The sequence below is a fragment of the Giraffa tippelskirchi genome, chromosome 6 (assembly GCF_054371585.1).
Source record: "Giraffa tippelskirchi isolate mGirTip1 chromosome 6, T2T-mGirTip1v1.2.pri, whole genome shotgun sequence".
Taxonomy (NCBI): domain Eukaryota; kingdom Metazoa; phylum Chordata; class Mammalia; order Artiodactyla; family Giraffidae; genus Giraffa; species Giraffa tippelskirchi.
In genome coordinates, this window is record NC_137280.1 from 144026111 (window position 1) to 144044097 (window position 17987).

A 17987-nucleotide genomic window follows, 5' to 3' on the forward strand; every position below is an offset into this window, starting at 1 on the left:
GGGAGACCCTTCTCAGTGACACTGATGTTTACTGAGTGCCTACTACATGCTGGGCACTGGGCTCAGTGCATTTTGTGCGTGATCTCAATGAATCTCACATCAAGGGTTATCTGGAAACTGAGGACGAATTAACCAAAAGATGTCAAATAAAAAAGTGTAGTGATGTTATGCGATGCAAAGGAGTGCTTGGTTCTTCTGAAGCCCCCCCCCCCAACCCCCCCGCCTGGGTGTTGGGACATGGGTGTGCTCTCTGAGCTATACCGATGTTATCAAGGCCCCGCCCCTCCCTCTCCCCCCAACCCCCCCCACCAGTCTGCCCACTTCCGCCTCTTGCTTACTAGACCTTTAGCCAGTGACTCATTTGAGAACCAGAACACTGGTGAAACTCAAGTGGGATCAGAGATCAGTCTCTTTAGTCCTAGATGCTAGAGAAAATCCAGAATTTACTCCAGAAACTCCAGATGCTCTGAGTTTCTGACCATCTGTGTTGTGAACAGGGACTTAGACCACGGACTCTGATTTACTGCAAAAGGCTAATCCTTAATGCAGGTGAACTCTTCCTAAAGCAGACCTGGTAAATGAAATATGGAATTCACACACACACACATATACACACTTTATACAATGATGAAGTAGATCTGTGAGGAGTAGGCAAAAATTTACTATATGAAGAATGTTTCTTTTCATAAGAGGACTTTTTTTAAGTCAGAGGCGATTCCATTAAGTAATACATTTCCCAAGGATTTTTGAGATTGTATTTGCTGTATCAAAACTTATTTTCTGTTAGTGGAAAAAGTGGGTTACAGAATAGCATGGATTATATGATTCAATTTATGTAAAATTGTAAATGCATAAAGGAATATGTGCATTGAAAATACACATCAGTTTATCAACAAGGATTACCTCTGGAGTGGTGGGAATTAAGATGTGTTTTCCTTTCTTTGTATTTTCCTCTAGAGTTTTATTCTTACACTGAACATGTTTAATTAAAACAATAAAGTTACTGAAGAAGATTTCATACACAATTGTGATCAATCTAGACAAATGCTAGTGCTGTGCATTTAGTAGAAGTTATATGGAGGGAGGTTCCTGACATGTTCAGTGAAGGAGGTGAGTGTAGAAAAATGTATAGTGTGATTTTTTTTTCAAGAGGGAAGTGTGCATGTGTGTGGGTGTGTGTGTCTGTATGGAATCTAGTGGGTCATGGATGGTGAGGTAGCAGGCGATTTTTCGCTCTTCTTTACTTATACTTTCCTGCCCAAATAAGTAGAAAAAGAACTCTCAATGTATATGTGTTACTTTCTAAGCATCTATCCATTGTGTAAACCAGTAGTTTTCAAGTGAGTTTCCTGGACAAGTAACATCAGTATCACCTGAGAACTTGTTCAAAGTGTAAATTCACGGTCCACCCTTAACACTTTAAGCAATGTTTTTTGACTTTTTCAGACTCTTTATTTCCCCTGTACCCTTCCTTGCATTTTTTTCTCTCCTTTTCATCCTCTCCCTTCCTGCTGTGATCAGTGGGATCTCAGAGGCAGATTCATCATCCTCTGGCTCTGTGCTTGGGAGAGGACATGTCAGATGCTCTTGGAGAGGTGCTTTGGGAGTAATAATATTAATACTAATGGAAGTATTGATTTGCCATCCTCAGACAAAAGGAAAAGGCCTTGATTTATCAGCTTGCATTGATGGGACACAGTGGGTAGCTGGACACACACTCAGTAGTTGCTGTCTATCCACAAGAGGAAGCTACTGATACTTGGTGATTTAGGGACACAGTAGTTTTGTGAGTCTTCCCAGCTCTGTTAAACCTCTGTTAGTTAAGGTGAAGATTCCTATATTAGGGTTCTGCAGAGAAACAGAACCAATAGGATTATATATACATTGAGATTTATTATAGGGAATTGGCTCATGTGATTATGGAGTCCCACTTGGTGGGGTTAGTCAGCAAGCTGGAGACACAGGAGAGCTAATGGTGAAGTTTAAGTCTGAGTTTCAAGACCTGAAAATCAGAGGGACCTGGTGTTGTTCCAGTCCGAAGGCCAACAGTCTTAAGGCTCAGAAAGAGCTAATGTTTCAGTTTGAGTTCAAAAGCAGGGGCAAAATAGTCCCAGCTCATCAATCAGACAGGAGGTATTCCATCTTACTCCCAGGAGTTCAGCCTTTTTGTCTATGTAGGCCATCGACTGATTGGATAAGACCCACCCACACCAGGCAGGGCAATCTGCTTTACTCAGTCCACCAATTCAATTTTTTTTTTTTTAATTTTAATGGAAAGCCATTCCAGTATTTTTGCCTGGGCAACCCCATGAACAGAGGAGCCAGGTGGGTTAAAGTCCACAGAATCACAGAGTTGGACATGACTGAGCAACTGAGCACATAGTTACCTTACAGTGTGATGTTAGTTTCTGCATGGGTGCATGCTAAGTCACTTTAGTTGTGTCTGACTCTTGGCAACCCTATGGACTGTAGTGCACCAGGCTCCTCTGTCCATGGGATTCTCCAGGCAAGAATGCTGGAGTGGGTTGCCATGCCCTCCTCCAAGGGATCTTTCCCACTCAGGGACTGAACCAAAGTCTCCTGCATTGCAGGTGGATTCTTTACTGCTAAGCCATAGGGGAAGCCCCACACTATTGATATTGTGTAAATGTAATATGTCTGTGTGTCGGTTCTGTTTTCCTGTTACTTAACATCTTGTCATAAGCATTTCCTCATATCTTTATATATCTTTTTGATGCATTTTAAACTGATAAGAACAGATACTACACTTGATCATAGCCAAAAGGCCGAGAAGCAATTTTCATGCCTTTTAAATGGCTGCACATGTAGTTCGTAGAGTAGCTGTGCCTTTGTTTATCTTCCCCTCTTATTGGACATTTAGAACCTGGATCTTCTGAATCCAAATCTGCTGATCTCCCGCCCACACATATCTGCTTTATTTCCTTTTAGCCTTTTGCTTACATTGATTCAGGCATTATTTGTGATGACCTTAGTGTTAAAAAAAAAAAGCGCCTAGTAGCTTCTTAATCAGTAGTGTGCAAAATTGCTAATGTTAAGGCTGTACTATGTACTGAGTTCTTTCTTCTTTAAACTAGTTTTTATTGGAGTATAGTTTCTTTACAATGTTGTGTTAGTTCCTACTGTACACCAAAATGAGTAAGCCATTCATATACATATATCCCCTTCCCTCGTGGCTCAGATGGTAAAGCATCTGCCTACAATGCAGGAGACCCAGGTTCGATCCCTGGGTTGGGAAGATCCTCTGGAGAAGGAAATGGTAACCCACTCCAGTACCCTTGCCTGGAAAATAGCATGGACGGAGGAGCGTCATAGGCTACAGTCCATGAGGTCGCAAAGAGTCGGACACGACTGAGCGACTGAACTAAACAGTCTGCACATGAGCAGCTACTGATACTGGTTTGGAGGCTCAGTAACACTGAGACTGCTGTCACTGCAGTCCTCTTTTCCTGTGCCTCTTGGTTTTAAAATGGCTGTGCGATTGCTCTAGACATCACTTCCCAGTTCAGGGCAGGAAGTTCTGACTTAATATTTCTGCCCATTTTATCAGGAAAGCACATTTTCTTCCCAGAACTCCCTTTTTCACTCAGCAGAGTTTCACTCATGAACTGTGTTTTACATGATCATTGCCAACCAGAGAAGAGTCTGGGGAAAAACTTATTAGCCTCTGAAGAGGAAGTTGACTAGATGAGAATGATTTGGTAAGGACTGTTGTGTCAGTTAACCTACAGTGACCACCACAAGATACTTGCCAAGGTCAAGTGTTGGTCTTATGTGATCCAACCAGCCTGTTTCACACAGGGACTAATAACTATTAGCTGGGAATACTTTCTTACACCTCTAAAAGTAGCTGGACTAGAAGTGGCCTGGAGCCTGCAAACCTCCTCTTTCACTGAGCATAACAGTATCTAATACATGCTAACATTTTTATCAATATTAGTGTCCTGCAAAGTGCTGTTAAAATAGAAGTGTTTTTCACAAGTTATGTATCTGTGGTGTGTCCACCAAGTCATTCTTTTGCTGGAGCGCCATCTTCTTGGCATTTATAACTGGGTAACAAACCTGCAGCTCACTGGGTTCATATCCTCAGGCTGTGGCAGAGGGAGAGGAGGATCTGTGAACTGTTTGGGCTAAAACAAGTTGCTGTATTATTTTTGTCTCAGCCATGAGCATATTCATCAGGGGCCTGGCTACAGGTGAACTGAGCTAGAGGCTGCATAGTGGCAATGCTGAAAATTATGGCTGGACCCTACTTCTTGAAAATATGGCTTTATCTAATTAGGAGGGGGCTCAAAAAAGATCCATCATTTACTAGAACCATTAAATTGTGGCTATTTATAGAGCAGAAGTCTAAAACAGCAATTAATAGAAGTGTTTTGCTTAGGGCTGGAATGAGGTGAGTGAGGTGCTTAGAATACAAAATTTGAGGGGATGTTCACTCGCATGGTTGCGTATCACTTGCATGGCCCTGGTTTTGTTTTGTCCTCACTAGTTGTTCATTGTTCAGCCAGCCAGTCGTGTCCACCTCTTAGCTATTCCATGGACTGCAGCACGCCAGGCCTCCCTGTTCCTTACCATCTCCTGTAGTTTGCCCAAGTTCATGTCCATTGCATCAGTGATGCCATCCAGCCATCTCGTCCTCTGATGCCCTCTTCTCTTTCTGCCCTCAGTCTTTCTCAGCATCAGGGACTTTTCCAATGAGTCAGCTGTTTGCATTAGATGACCAAAATACGGGAGTTTCAGCTTCAACACCAGTCCTTCCAATGAGTATTCTTGGTTGATTTCCCTAAAGATTGACTGGCTTGGTCTCCTTATTGTCCAAGGGAATCTCAAGAGTCTTCTCCAGCACCACAGTTCGAAGTAACTCACTAGTTACTAATGTCTAGAAAGTGGGATAATTATTCACCAAATATTTTTTGATCACTTCTGTCTGCCTGGCACTATTCCAGTCACTGGGGATACAGTAATGAATAAAATAGCTGTTATTGTCCCCATGGTACTGATATTCTAGTAAAGGTGAGATTTCATGTAGAAATCTGGATTTTTGGCTCAAAGTATCAGAAGAACTGATAACTGTGAGCTGGCTTTCTCATAAGACAACCGTCACTCAGATTTGAGGAGTTGTTATCTCCTTTTAGTTGAGGTTTGAGTTCGTCACACTTCCCATCACTCCCTACTGTGATTTTTGATCCTAATGGGATCTCTATGAGTGGATACCACTATTATTATTATTGCCATTTTGCAGTTGAAGAAACTGATGCTCAAAGAGATAAAGTGACTAGCCCGAAGTCTTCTGGCTACAGAAGGTAGAGTGGGTTCTTTGCAATTTTGGAGGCTGAGATTGTTGCCTCCGAGCACAGAGGTGATTCAGGAGTCAGGAACACAGATATATCAGCAAGCAAAAGCATCCAGCCTATAGAAGATCAAATTAGAGAGCGGTGTCAGCAGGAAACAGGTGGCACCTCAAATTAGGAGAACTCAAGCAGTGTTCATAAAGAAACTATTTGTAAAAGTGTGGGCAGAGTGTAGGAAAACCACAAGGTATAGTGCAGAACCCCAGATTAGTAGTAGTGGGCCTCTATTGCCACTCTGAGACCTCTAAGGGCAGGTGACAGAGTGGGCTAATGGAACTGGGGAGACAGGACTGTGGAGAAGGCTGCATAGTTGAGCTGAGACCTTAGAATGCACCTGGCCCTTGGGGACCTCACTGGGAGGAAACTTGGAGAATAAATCCCCCAAGTTCTCTCTACTCGTTTCCATTGATGACTTACCCATGACAGACTCAACTGGAGGTCAGAGGATGAGGAGTCAACTGATGTATCCTTCCAATCTGGGGGTCCTGGGGGTACAACAGAGCAGGGTGGAGAGCAGTAGGGAGTGGCTCAGGAGGGGCAAGCAAAGGCACCTGGCACAGGGGCAGGTCAAAGCCGAGGGCATTTTATGGGACAGAGCGATGATGGGTAGGGGAAGAAATTAAGATGATTGTGAATTCAGGGTCCAACTTTGTTTTAGTTTTGCCAATATATTTTTTAATTGAAGTATATCTAGTTTGCAATGTGTTAATTTCTGTTGTACAGCAAAATTATTCAGTTATATGTAACATATATCTATGTATGTACATTATATATATATATGGTTAAAAATATTCTTCTCCATTATGGTTTATCATAGGATATTGAATATAGTTCTCTGTGTTATACAGTAAGACCTTGTTGTTTATCCATTCTATATATAACAGCTTACATCTGCTAACCCCAACCTCCCACTTCATCCCTCCCCTAAACCCCTAGCCTTTGGCAACCACCAGTCTGTTCTCTATGTTTGTGATTCTGTTCCTGTTTTGTAGATAGGTTTGTTTGTGTCATATTTTATGTTTTTTTGGGGGTGTGTGTGTGCCACGTGACATGCAGGATCTTAGTTCCCCAACCAGGGATTGAACCTGTGCCCCCGTAGTGGAAACATGGAGTCTTAACCACTGGACCACCAAGGAAGTCCCCATTTGTGTCATATTTTATATTCCACATATAAGTGATATCATATAGTATTTGTCTTTCTCTTTCTGACTTATTTCACTTAGTATGATAATCTCTTGTTGCATCCATGTTGCTACAAATGGCATTATTTTGTCCTTTTTATGGCTGAATAGTATTCCATTGTATATATGTACTATATCTTCTTTTTATTTTAAATGATTGTTTTGCATGTTTATTTATTTATATTTGGCTATGCTGGGTCTTCATTGCTTTGTGTGGGCGTTCTCTAGCTGTGGCAAGCAGGGGCTACTCTTTGTTGCAACGTGCGGAGTTCTCATTGTACTGGCTTGTTGTGGAGCACAGGCTTTAGGCAAGCCGGCTTCTAGCACAAGGGCTTGGTAGTTGTGGCTCTCGGGCTGTAGAGCATAGGATTAGCAACTGTGGTACATGGGCTTAGTTCCTGAATCAGGGATCAAACCCATGTCCTCTGTGTTGACAGGCAGATTCCTATCCACAGCAGCACCAGGGAAATCCTATGCCATATCTTCTTGTTCTATTCATCTGTCTTTGGACATTCCATATCTTGGCTATTGTGAACAGTGCTTCTATGAATATAGGGGTGCATGCATCTTTTTTAATTAAAGTTTTGTCTGGATATATATCCAGGAGTAGGATTGCTGGATGATATGGTAATTCTATTTTTAGTTTTCTGAGGAATCTCTATACTATTTTCCACAGTGAATGCACCAGCTTACATTCCCACCAACAATATAGGAGGGTTCCCTTTTTTACCCTCTCCAGCATTTGTTATCTGTTGAATTTTTAATGATGGCCATTCTGACTAGTGTGAAGGTGGTGTCTCATTGTAGATTTTTTTAAATTAATTCTTATTGGAATATAGTGTGCATTACAATGTTGTGTTAGTTTCCTAATATCAGTTCAGTTCAGTTACTTAGTTATGTCTGACTCTTTGCGACCCCATGGACTGCAGCAGGCCAGGCTTCCCTGTTCATCACCAACTCCCAGAGTTTACTCAAACTCATGTCCACTGAGTCAGTGATGCCATCCAACCATCTCATCCTCTGTCGTTCCCTTCTCCTCCTTCCTTCAGTTTTTCCCAGCATCAGGGTCTTTTCAAATGAGTCAGTTCTTTGCATCAGGTGGCCAAGGTATTGGAATTTCAGCTTCAGCATCAGTCCTTCCAATGAATATTCAGGACTGATTTCCCTTAGGATTGACTGGTTGGATCTCCTTGCAGTCCAAGGGACTCTCAAGAGTCTTCTCCAACACCACAGTTCAAAAGCATCAATTCTTTGGTGCTCAGCTTTCTTTATAGTCCAACTCTCACATCCATATATGCCTACTGGAAAAACCATAGCTTTGATTAGATGGACCTTTGTTGGCAAAGTGATGTCTCTGCTTTTTAATATGCTGTCTAGGTTGGTGACAACTTTTCTTCCCAGGAGCAAGCATCTTTTAATTTCATGGCTACAGTCACCATCTGCAGTGATTTTGAAGCCCAAGAAAATCAAGTCTCTCACTGTTTCCACTGTTTCCCCACCTATTTGCCATGAAGTGATCAGACCAGATGCCATGATCTTAGTTTTCTGAATATTAAGTTTTAAGCCAACTTTTTCACTCTCCTCTTTCACTTTCATCAAGAGGCTCTTTAGTTCCTCTTTGCTTTCTTGCCATAAGGGTGGTGTCATCTGCATATCTGAGGTTATTGATATTTCTCTTGGCAATCTTGATTCCAGCTTGTGCTTCATCCAGCTCAGCATTTCTCATATGTACTCTACATGTAAGTTAAATAAGCAGGGTGATAATATACAGCCTTGACGTACTCCTTTCCCTATTTGGAACCAGTCTGTTGTTCCATGTCCAGTTCTAACTGTTGCTTCCTGACCTGCATTCAGGTTTCTCAAGAGGCAGGTCAGGTGGTCTGGTATTCCCATCTCTTTAAGAATTTTCCAGAGTTTGTTGTGGTCCACACAATCAAAGGCTTTGGCATAGTCAATAAAGCAGAAGTAGATATTTTTCTGGAACTCTCTTGCTTTTTCGATGATCCATCGGATGTTGGCAATTTGATCTCTGGTTCCTCTGCCTTTTCTAAAACAAACTTGAACATCTGGAAATTCATGGTTCACATATTGTTGAAGCCTGGCTTGGAGAATTTTGAGCATTACTTTGCTAGCGTGTGAGATGAATGCAATTGTGGAGTAGTTGGAGCATTCTTTAGCATTGCCTTTCTTTGGGATTGGAATGAAAACTGACCTTTTCCAGTCCTGTGGCCACTGCTGAGTTTTCCAAATTTGCTGGCATATTGAGTGCAGCACTTTCATAGCATCATCTTTGAGAATTTGAAATAGCTCAACTGGAATTCCATCACCTCCACTAGCTTTGTTCGTAGTGATGCTTCCTAAGGCCCACTTGACTTCACATTCCAGGATGTCTGGCTCTAGGATGGTGATCACACCATCACCTAGATTATCTAGGTTGTGAAGATCTTTTTTGTATAGTTCTTCTGTGTATTCTTGCAACCTCTTCTTAATATCTTCTGCTTCATTTAGGTCCATATATGTATACATATATCCACTCTTTTTTCCTTTCCCATTTGGTTACCACAGAGCATTGCCTAGAGTTCCCTGTGCTACACAGTACATTCTCATTAGTTACCTATTTATATGTAATAGTGTATATATGTCAGTCCCCATCTCCCAATTCATTCCACCTTACCTTCCCTCCTTGGTAACCACCCATATTATAATTTCGATTTGCATTTCTCTAATAGTTAGCAATGTTGAGCATCTTTTCATGTGGCTATTGGCCATATGTGGGCTTCCCAGAATCCTCCTGCTGAGCAGGGGATGCAAGTTTGATCCCTGGGTTGGGGAGATCGCCTGGAGGAGGAAATGCAACCCATTCTAGTATTTTTGCCTGGAGGATTTCATGGACAGAGGAGCCTGGCAGGCTACCGTGCATGGGGTCACAAAAGAGTTGGACACAACTTAGTGACTAAACCACCACCACCACCATTGGCCAGTTATGTTTCTTCCTTGGAGAGATGTTTGTTTAGGTCTTCTCCCATTTTTCAGTTGGCTGTTTATTTTGTTGTTGTTGTTGAGTTACATGAACTGTTTATATAGTTTGGAAATTAAGCCCTTGTTGGTTGAATTGTTTGCAAGGGTTTTATCCCTTTTGGTAGACTGTGTTTTCATTTTGTTTAAGGCTTCCTTTGCTGTGCAAAAGCTTGCAAGTTTGATTAGGCCCCATTTATTTATTTTTGTTTTTAATCTTGTTGTGTCAGGAAATGGAAGGTCCAGCTTTGATGGGGCTGCGAAATCTCTTTCTCCTTCTCTCTCCCTGTCAGCCATGCTTAGCTACCTTGCCTGCTAGAAATGTTATTGATTCCATGTCAGAGATTCCGCACATTTGTAACATGGGGCTTGAGACTTTTGTCTTGATGACTTTTCCAAACGGACAAAAGGCTGAACAATGCAGCGAGGTACCTTCTTCTAAGTTTTCAGAAGGGTAGAAGATCTCATTGAACCCTAGGGTTGTAGAAAGCTGTATCTTCAAACATTCAAGACAGATCTGTTTTTAAATTTCTCCTCTAAAAGCTATTCAGTTTAATACTTCTTGTCAAACACTGTATATCCTGCTAAATTCAGCCATATATTACCACCACTAAAAAGAATTTGCTTGCTTGCTTTCAGAATTCTTTTTCTGAAATCAACTAGACCAAGGTCTTGGATCTTCAGTGGATTTTAGTTAGTGTGTTTCAATCATCTTTGCAGTGACATTTCCCATAGGTTTATGAGTATCACAGAGGTTTATGAGTATCCCTCTCAGCATAAGTAACAGTAACAAAATCAGTAGCACTTTAGCTAATATTATAACAATGCAAATAGTCCTTAAACCTAGTATTTGTGGCTCAGAAACACATATACTTCTGCAAAGACATAGCTGCAGGGAGGGACATAGAATGTCTGGGTGAGAATATTCATATGAGGAGCATGGTATCATAATTAATTTAGGGAACAGCTGTGACACCATTGATTATGTTGTTATGAGCTTTTCTCCCTCTTTTTCCTTGTTAATAGAACCCCAGTATTGTTCAGAGACTAGGCAAGTCATGGGCCTCTCCAGTCTTAGGGAAAAAATTGTTTGCCCATTCCAGGCTGAATAACTTTGTCCCCTTTACCAGTGATTGGATTAGCAGGGACACGGAATGCAGGCCTAATAGGATGTGAGAAGTCTTCTGTGGATAGTTCTAGAATAGGTTCTTCTTATTGCTAAAAAGAGTCACACAGAAAGAAATAGTTGCCTCTTCTTTACTGGACAGTATCACAATGGCAGCTGTGGCACCAGGTAATGATGTGAACGGAGCTCATGCTGAGGGTGGGAGAATGCAAAGATGCTCTAGGATGTCATAATTCAGGTAACCACTGGATTCACTGACCCAAGTCCTAGCCTACCTCAGGTCTTATGTGAGACAATGCATTTCTGATTGTTGACACCACAGACACAGGCAGCTCAGATCTGCCTACCCATGAACAAGTTCTGTTCTGAGAGCATGTTAAGTTCAATTTGCTCATAAGTCCAACAAAGTTAGTCTAGGTACCCAACTAACACAATTGGCTGAATAGTACTATACTGTAATAGGTTTATAATAATGATGCTTTTCACACAAATAATACATAAAAACAAACACAAAAAATAAGGAAAGCATTTTAAATCTTTCAGTACAGTTGAAAAGTTCAGTAGTACAGTAAAACAGTTGGCATACAGGGGCTGACCTCAAGTGAACAGGCAAGAAGAGTTACTGACTGGAGGAGGCAGGGGAGGTGGGAGATGGTAGAGCTGAAGCATGGTCAGCAATAGGAGACAGAGGGCAGGCTGCAATGTCACTCATGCCTGACGTTGATGGAACACATGTTCACATCTTTGAAAGTTTGCAACTTGAAGGTTGCAATATGTAGGTTCGTATGTAGGGGGTTTACTGTACATAGATGTAAAACTTCAATCAAAACAGAAATGTTGAAAATAGAAACTAGAGTGAATCCTGAGTTCTCATCACAGAGGAAAAGTATTTTTTGTTTTGTTTTGTTTCTATACAAGATGGTGAGTATTCACTAAACTCATTGTCATCATTTCCTGCTGTATGTAAGTTGAATCATTATGCTGTATACCTTAAACTTATACAGTGCTATATGCCAATAAAACTGGAAGGCAAAATAAAAGAAGCTGGAAGCCACCTATAACTCTCTACCTCCTACCTACTATGTTAATTTCATTGTTGTTCAGTTGCTCAGTCATTTCTGACTCTTTGCGACCCCACGGACTGCAGCATGCCAGGCTTCACTGTCCTTCAGTATCTCCCGGAGTTTGCTCAAACTCATGTCCATTGAGTGATGACATCCAACCGTCTCACCCTCTGTCACCCCCTTCTCCTGCCCTCAATCTTTCCCAGCATCAGGGTCTTTTCCAATGAGTCAGTTCCTTGAATCGGGTGGCCAAAGTATTGGAGCTTCAGCTTCAGCATCAGTCCTTTCAATGAATATTCAGGGTTGATTTCCTTTAGGATTGACTGGTTTGATCTCTTTGCTGCCCAACAGACTCACAAGAGTCTTCTCCAGCACCACAGTTTGAAAGCTTCAGTTCAGTGCTTCAGCACTCAGCCTTCTTTGTGGTCCAACTCTCACATCTGTACTTGACTACTGGAAAAACCATAGCTTTGACTATGTGGATCTTTGTGGGCAAGGTGATGTCTCTGCTTTTTAATACTCTTTGTTGTAGCTTTTCTTCCAAGGAGCAAGCGTCTTTTAATTTCATGACTGTAGTCACTGACTGCAGTGATTTTAGAGCCCCAGGAAAATAAAGTCTGCATATAAACTATGTTAATATGATGTTTAAAAAATGGGATCTTGAATAGACGTACTTAACAGGACATCTTAGATTCTTTTATATGAAAAATATAGATCTACCTCATTCTTTTTAGCAATTGTGTAATATTCTGAAGCATGGCTAGATCATATTTTAAAGACCTGAAAAAGTGGTACTTTAAAAAAATGTGATCCATGAGTAACTATTCTATATTCATCTCTGCCCCCGATCTCTGCCTTCTGTTATTTCCAGCAAGTGTTTCTGTCTTTCAGAGAGGCACACACAGGGAGAAGGCATGTGGCACTGTGAAGGGACACAAGATTTGGGGTCAGGCAGATTGGGACTGGGATGCAGCCCTACCATGTCCTAGCTGTGTGATCTTGGAAAGTAATTCAGTGCTTTATATCTCCATTGCCTCACCCTCCCCCAAAGGGATAGTAAAACCTACCTCTTAAAGTTGTTGTAAGGGTTAGATATAATGTATTAGATAACCCATGACCTAGAATGATACTCAATGAGTGACAGCAATTATTCTATGAAAGGAGACACCTTTCATGAACTAACATAACTGTCTTTGTTTATTCTCACCAAACACACAATGGATAAAGGCACAAAGGATTTGTTGCTGCTGCTGCTGCTGCTAAGTCGCTTCAGTCGTGTCCGACTCTGTGCGACCCCATAGACGGCAGCCCACCAGGCTCCGCCGTCCCTGGGATTCTCCAGGCAAGAACACTGGAGTGGGTTGCCATTTCCTTCTCCAGAAGGATTTGTTAGACCAAAATAATTTCTTGAAATTATTGAGCAACTGTATCCCAAGTGGTACAAAGTAGGTCCATGAAAACAAATAATCTAAATTCATGTTTGTGTCACTCTTGTAAAGGAGTTAGTGTAAACAATTAACCTTCATTTCATGGACAGAGTCCTGCAGATACATACAGTATGAGCAATTTATCAAATAGGCCAAGAAAAAATAACACGGTGAGATGATTTTAGTAGGCTGGAGTGGTAAGCTAAATTAAGCAAGATGAACTTTATTAGGGGGATATGTAAAATTCAACTGTTTGGTTCCTTTTCTTTATTTGCATAATACAGAATGGGAGAAGTGAGATTTAATAGCAGGTATGAAAAAGGCTTAGGTTTTATGTGGCTGAAATTCACTGTGAAGCCATAGTGTGATCCAGCTGTCTAATTAGGCAAATGAAATCTTAGTCCTTCTAAAGTCCTTGTAAACTTAGGATGAGGAGAGTGAGGGCTCCACTTAGTTTGTCTCCTCAGATCACACGGGCTTCCCTGGTGGCTCAGCCGGTAAAGAATCTTCCTGCACTGCAGGAAACCTGCGTTCGATTCCTGAGTCAGGAAGATCCCCTGGAGGAGGAAATGGATACCCACTCCGGTATTCTTGCCTGGGAAATCCTATGGAGATAGAGGAGCCTGATGGGCTACATCCATGGGGTCACAAAGAGTTAGACATGACTGAGTAACTAACACTTTCATTTCTTTCATATCACATGCTATAATATGAGGATGGTGAGTAACTGGCATGCAGGCTGAGGCTTCGTGTTTGCGTGCCTCGGCAGATAACTCTAATTCATCATATTCCACTGCATTTAGAGGTAATCTCTGAATTCTTCTCAACAGGTCTTTAAGGTGGTCAATATTTTTATTATTATTATTTTTAATTTTTGGCTACACCCCATGGCACGCAGGACCCTAGTTCCTGACTAGGAATCCAACCTGCTCCCCTTGCATTGAAAGACAGAGACTTAGCCACTGGGCTGCTGTGAAAGTCCAGCCAATATATATGTTTTTAATATTGACTTTTATTTATTTGGCTGCACTGGGTCTTAGTTGTAGCATGTAGGATCTAGCTCCCGGACTAGGGACTGAACCCGGGCCCTCAGCGTTGGGAGCATGGAGTCCCAGCCACTGCACCACCAAGGAAGTCCCCAGCCAGTATTTTTTGAATGGAGTTGGCATGCAAGAAGAAACCTGTCAGTAGCCAATGGACTTCAGGCTTCCTCCTGTTGTCTCCTTCCAAGGACAATCCTTATGCTTAAATCATGTAATCTAGCCTTTTACTAGCCACAGCGGATTGGACTCAAGGACTGCCAATCCACAGGCTGTTTAAAGAGCTTTATCCAAACCAGAACAAGTTCCCTCACTTTGATTCTTCTGGAAGTTTGAACTGGGAAAAAAGGAGCACGTCAGGTGGTTGGCGGCAGGCCAGGGAGGTATTGTAGAGGCCAAGGGGGGACATAGGAACATAGGGAAACAGAAGCAAGAATGAGGAAGCAGAAGCTATGAAGATGAGCAAACCTACAAGAGGAGGGGAATAAGGAATTGGCTGGTGGCAGCAAAAGTGGTGGAAGAAGAGGCAGAGCTCTGAAGGTAAATGTCACCCTGCTGCTAAGGGATTAGCAAGGTCTCTTGTCCCCTGGGTGGAGATTCAGCTATGTTGCCATTTCTATTCTTCCCAAGAGGCCTCATCAGCCTGTTGTCCAGTCAGGCTGGCCAGAAACGTGAGGTTGTTGTTTTTCTGAAGTCCGCTATAAACACCTCCTCTTGCTTGAGGTGACCTGAGGGAATCTTTGTTCCTTGAAACCCAAAACATCTACTTAAGATTCCGTGTCTAGCTCTGAGTACCATACTGGCAAACCAGAGCAGGTCCCAAAGAGACAGAGACTAGAATGGTAAAGAAGTCTGGGAATCTCACACAGAAGGCGTTTTCAAAGGTACAAGGGTGTTCATTCAGAGCAGTGGTTCTTAAAGTGTGATTCCCAAGCAGCAGCAGTGTCAGCAGCATCGGCATCTTAGAAATGTCAATTTCTGGGCCTACCCCAGACCTACTGAATCAGAAACTCTAGGGGTGGGGCCCAGCACTCTGTGGTTTAGCAAGATCTTTACATTTGATGCATGCTTGAGTTTGAGAACCACTGGCCTAGAGAAGATCACACAGAATATGAGCACCATCTTTAATTATTTGCAGGACTGTCAGGGGAAGTGTGATATGAGACCCCCCAAGGGCAGCCCTAAAACTAGAGCTTAGACAAAAGGTGGAGACAGATTTCAGGGCAATAGAAGGAGGACTTTGCAAGCAGTTAGTGTGGTTTGAGAATGGTTTGTGTCTGCTGGGTAGTGAGCTGCTTGTCCCTGGTGGTGTTCAAGGAGGAAGCTACCTGACTGTCCAGTTGATAGATATTGTAAAGGGCTGTGAAGTCCACAGGAGGGAAAAGAGGAGACTGAAAGAGGAAGTGTGAATTAGGAAGACTCTGTAAATCAGGAACAGCAACTGAGGACTGGCTTCCTGGGTCCCTTGTTGCCATGGTGACAGTGGGGCTAGGGCAGCAACAAGACAATCTTGTGTATAGGAGTTTCAGGTGGGGCTTCTTGCTGTTAGAGGCAGATCCACAATCCTGGTCTCTGTCACAAAACAAACCCTAACATCTAGCACTGGGAGTCTACTGTGGAATTTGCCTAATATCCCTATCTCTAAATTCTAGCTCTTCATTTAACAGTCTTAAGCAAAGGCAGAGACTGATATTGGGGCAAATGTGGAGGCGATCTAATCACTCACTCACCCAAACCTCTTGCTTGGGACAGGCAGCTGCATCTAGAATAATGAATGCCAATATCAAACTGCCACATTGCACTTAGTGGATGCAAATGTTGGCTCTGGAATCAGAAGGCTAGACATGTAATTGCATGACTTGAGCAAGGCTACTTCTCTCTGCTTTATTTTTATTGTCTTTTATTTGTTTTAATTTTCTTTCAATATTTATTTATTTACTTGCTGTGCCGGGTTTTAGTTGCTGCACATAGGAACTTTAATTGCGATTTGTGGGATCTTAAGGGTTGGCATGTGGGATCTAATTCCCTGACTAGGGATCGAACTCAAGACCCCTGCAATGGGAGTGAGAAGTCTTAGCCACTGGACCACCAAGGAAGTCCCTTTCTTTTCTTTTAAATTGAGGCTTAAATTAACTGCCTTGTCATAGGATTGTTTCAGGGTTGAGATAATCCATGATGAGCACTCAGTATATTTAATTATTATCACTGCTATTACTGTTGGATCTCATCAAACTCCTAAAGTACCTGTGAGCAGGGTAGGGTAGGTTTTATCACCCCCATTTTACAGCCTGAGGAACCACAGTGCAGGATGGTTAAGACCAGGCTGACATCAAACTGCTTCAGTATTAGTTACAGAATAGAACTAGAAATTAGTTTTCCTGACTTCAGGTGGCCAGGACAAAGGACAGATTCTGTATATGTGTTCCAGAAAGGAGAGCAGAATTAGTTTTTTGAAAAGGCAGTATAGGCATGTGAGAAACATTCTACAAAAAGGCATGTGGTGAAGTCTCTCCATGCCACTAACCTCTGGTTTCCTAGGCCTTTTCTGTTGATGGACTCTGGCATCCTCCAGGACCTGGTTCACATGTGGACAAACCGGGCTTGTATGGATCCCTGGGCACTATTTCTAAGGCCTGATGCTGTTTCTGTCTCCAGTTCTAGGTATTTGTTTGTGTGTGTGTGTGTGTATGGGAGGAGGGCTTAAGAGGGCATGTAGGGGTTTGGAATCTAACCTTGCCCTTGGAAAGAGAGGCCAGTAGGTTTGTTGCCATTTACTCATTAAGTCATGTTCAACTCTTTTGCAATTCCATGGACTGTAGCTCACCAGGCTCCTCTGCCCATGGGATCTTCCAGGCAAGAATGCTGGAGTGGGATGCTATTTTCTCCTCCAGGGGATCTTCCCAACCCAGGGATCAAATGTGAGTCTCCTCTGTCTCCTGCATTGCAGGTGGATTCTTTACCACTGAGCCACCAGAGAAGCCCTCAGTAGGTCAGGGAAGTGCCAAGGTGACTCAGGGCCACTGCTGGGTGACCTCCTTTGGCCTCCCTCAGGGCTGGGGGCCTTTGAGTCTTTCACCCTGTTCTTGAAGGCACAGGAGGGTGGCCTGGGGGTATAAACGTGGGACCACCTCCCCTCGCTCTGAGTCTGGCTTTTATCTCTTTCTTAAGGTGCTCTCATTCCCTCTGCTCCTTCCAATCTTCTTGGGGAAGAAATCTGATGGGGACCGTTTGACCCCATCACTGGATCATCACTCCTACAGCATAAGACAGGGGTGGGGATTCAGATCATGGATCTGCAGGTCACAGGCCCAGGGGTCCCAACTCCTTGGCTCTTCCCCTTTCTCCTGGGGCCTCTGCTCAGCCAGCTTCTGGGGGAAAGATCAGACTCACTCAGTTTTAGTAATCCTGTCACTTTCCTAGCTTAGAGGAACAAACTTAGTATTTATTATTATTATTATTACTATTATTATTTAGCTTCTAGAAGCCGTTCTCTGACAAACACCTCATGGCCTTGGTAGCCTGCCAGTTTGGTCAGGAGACAAGGGGTGGGGCCAGCCAAAAATACCGTCCTTTCTGGGGTCAGCTAGGCAGAGAGAAAGGCTCTCTGCGCTGCGACCATCAGAGCAGATTTCTGTGCTTCCTGGTTGCTCTTCAGGCTTAGTTTCTGGCTTCCCCTTTCCTTGGCCTGGAGTTTAAAAGATTCTGGATGAAGGCCTTGCTGTGTTGCTTCTCTGAAGCTGCCCTCAGCTGGGTCTTGCCTCT

At 42.7% G+C, this 17987-nt stretch overlaps 1 protein-coding gene and 1 pseudogene across 2 annotated transcripts in view; one reads left to right on the top strand and one right to left on the bottom strand.

Annotated features, from left to right (window-relative positions):
* LOC145510150 (uncharacterized) overlaps positions 1 to 17987 on the top strand; it is a 188075-nt gene that overhangs the window by 27671 nt on the left and 142417 nt on the right. The window lies entirely within an intron of this gene.
* On the bottom strand, positions 2665 to 2798 carry LOC145511868 (U2 spliceosomal RNA; annotated as a pseudogene).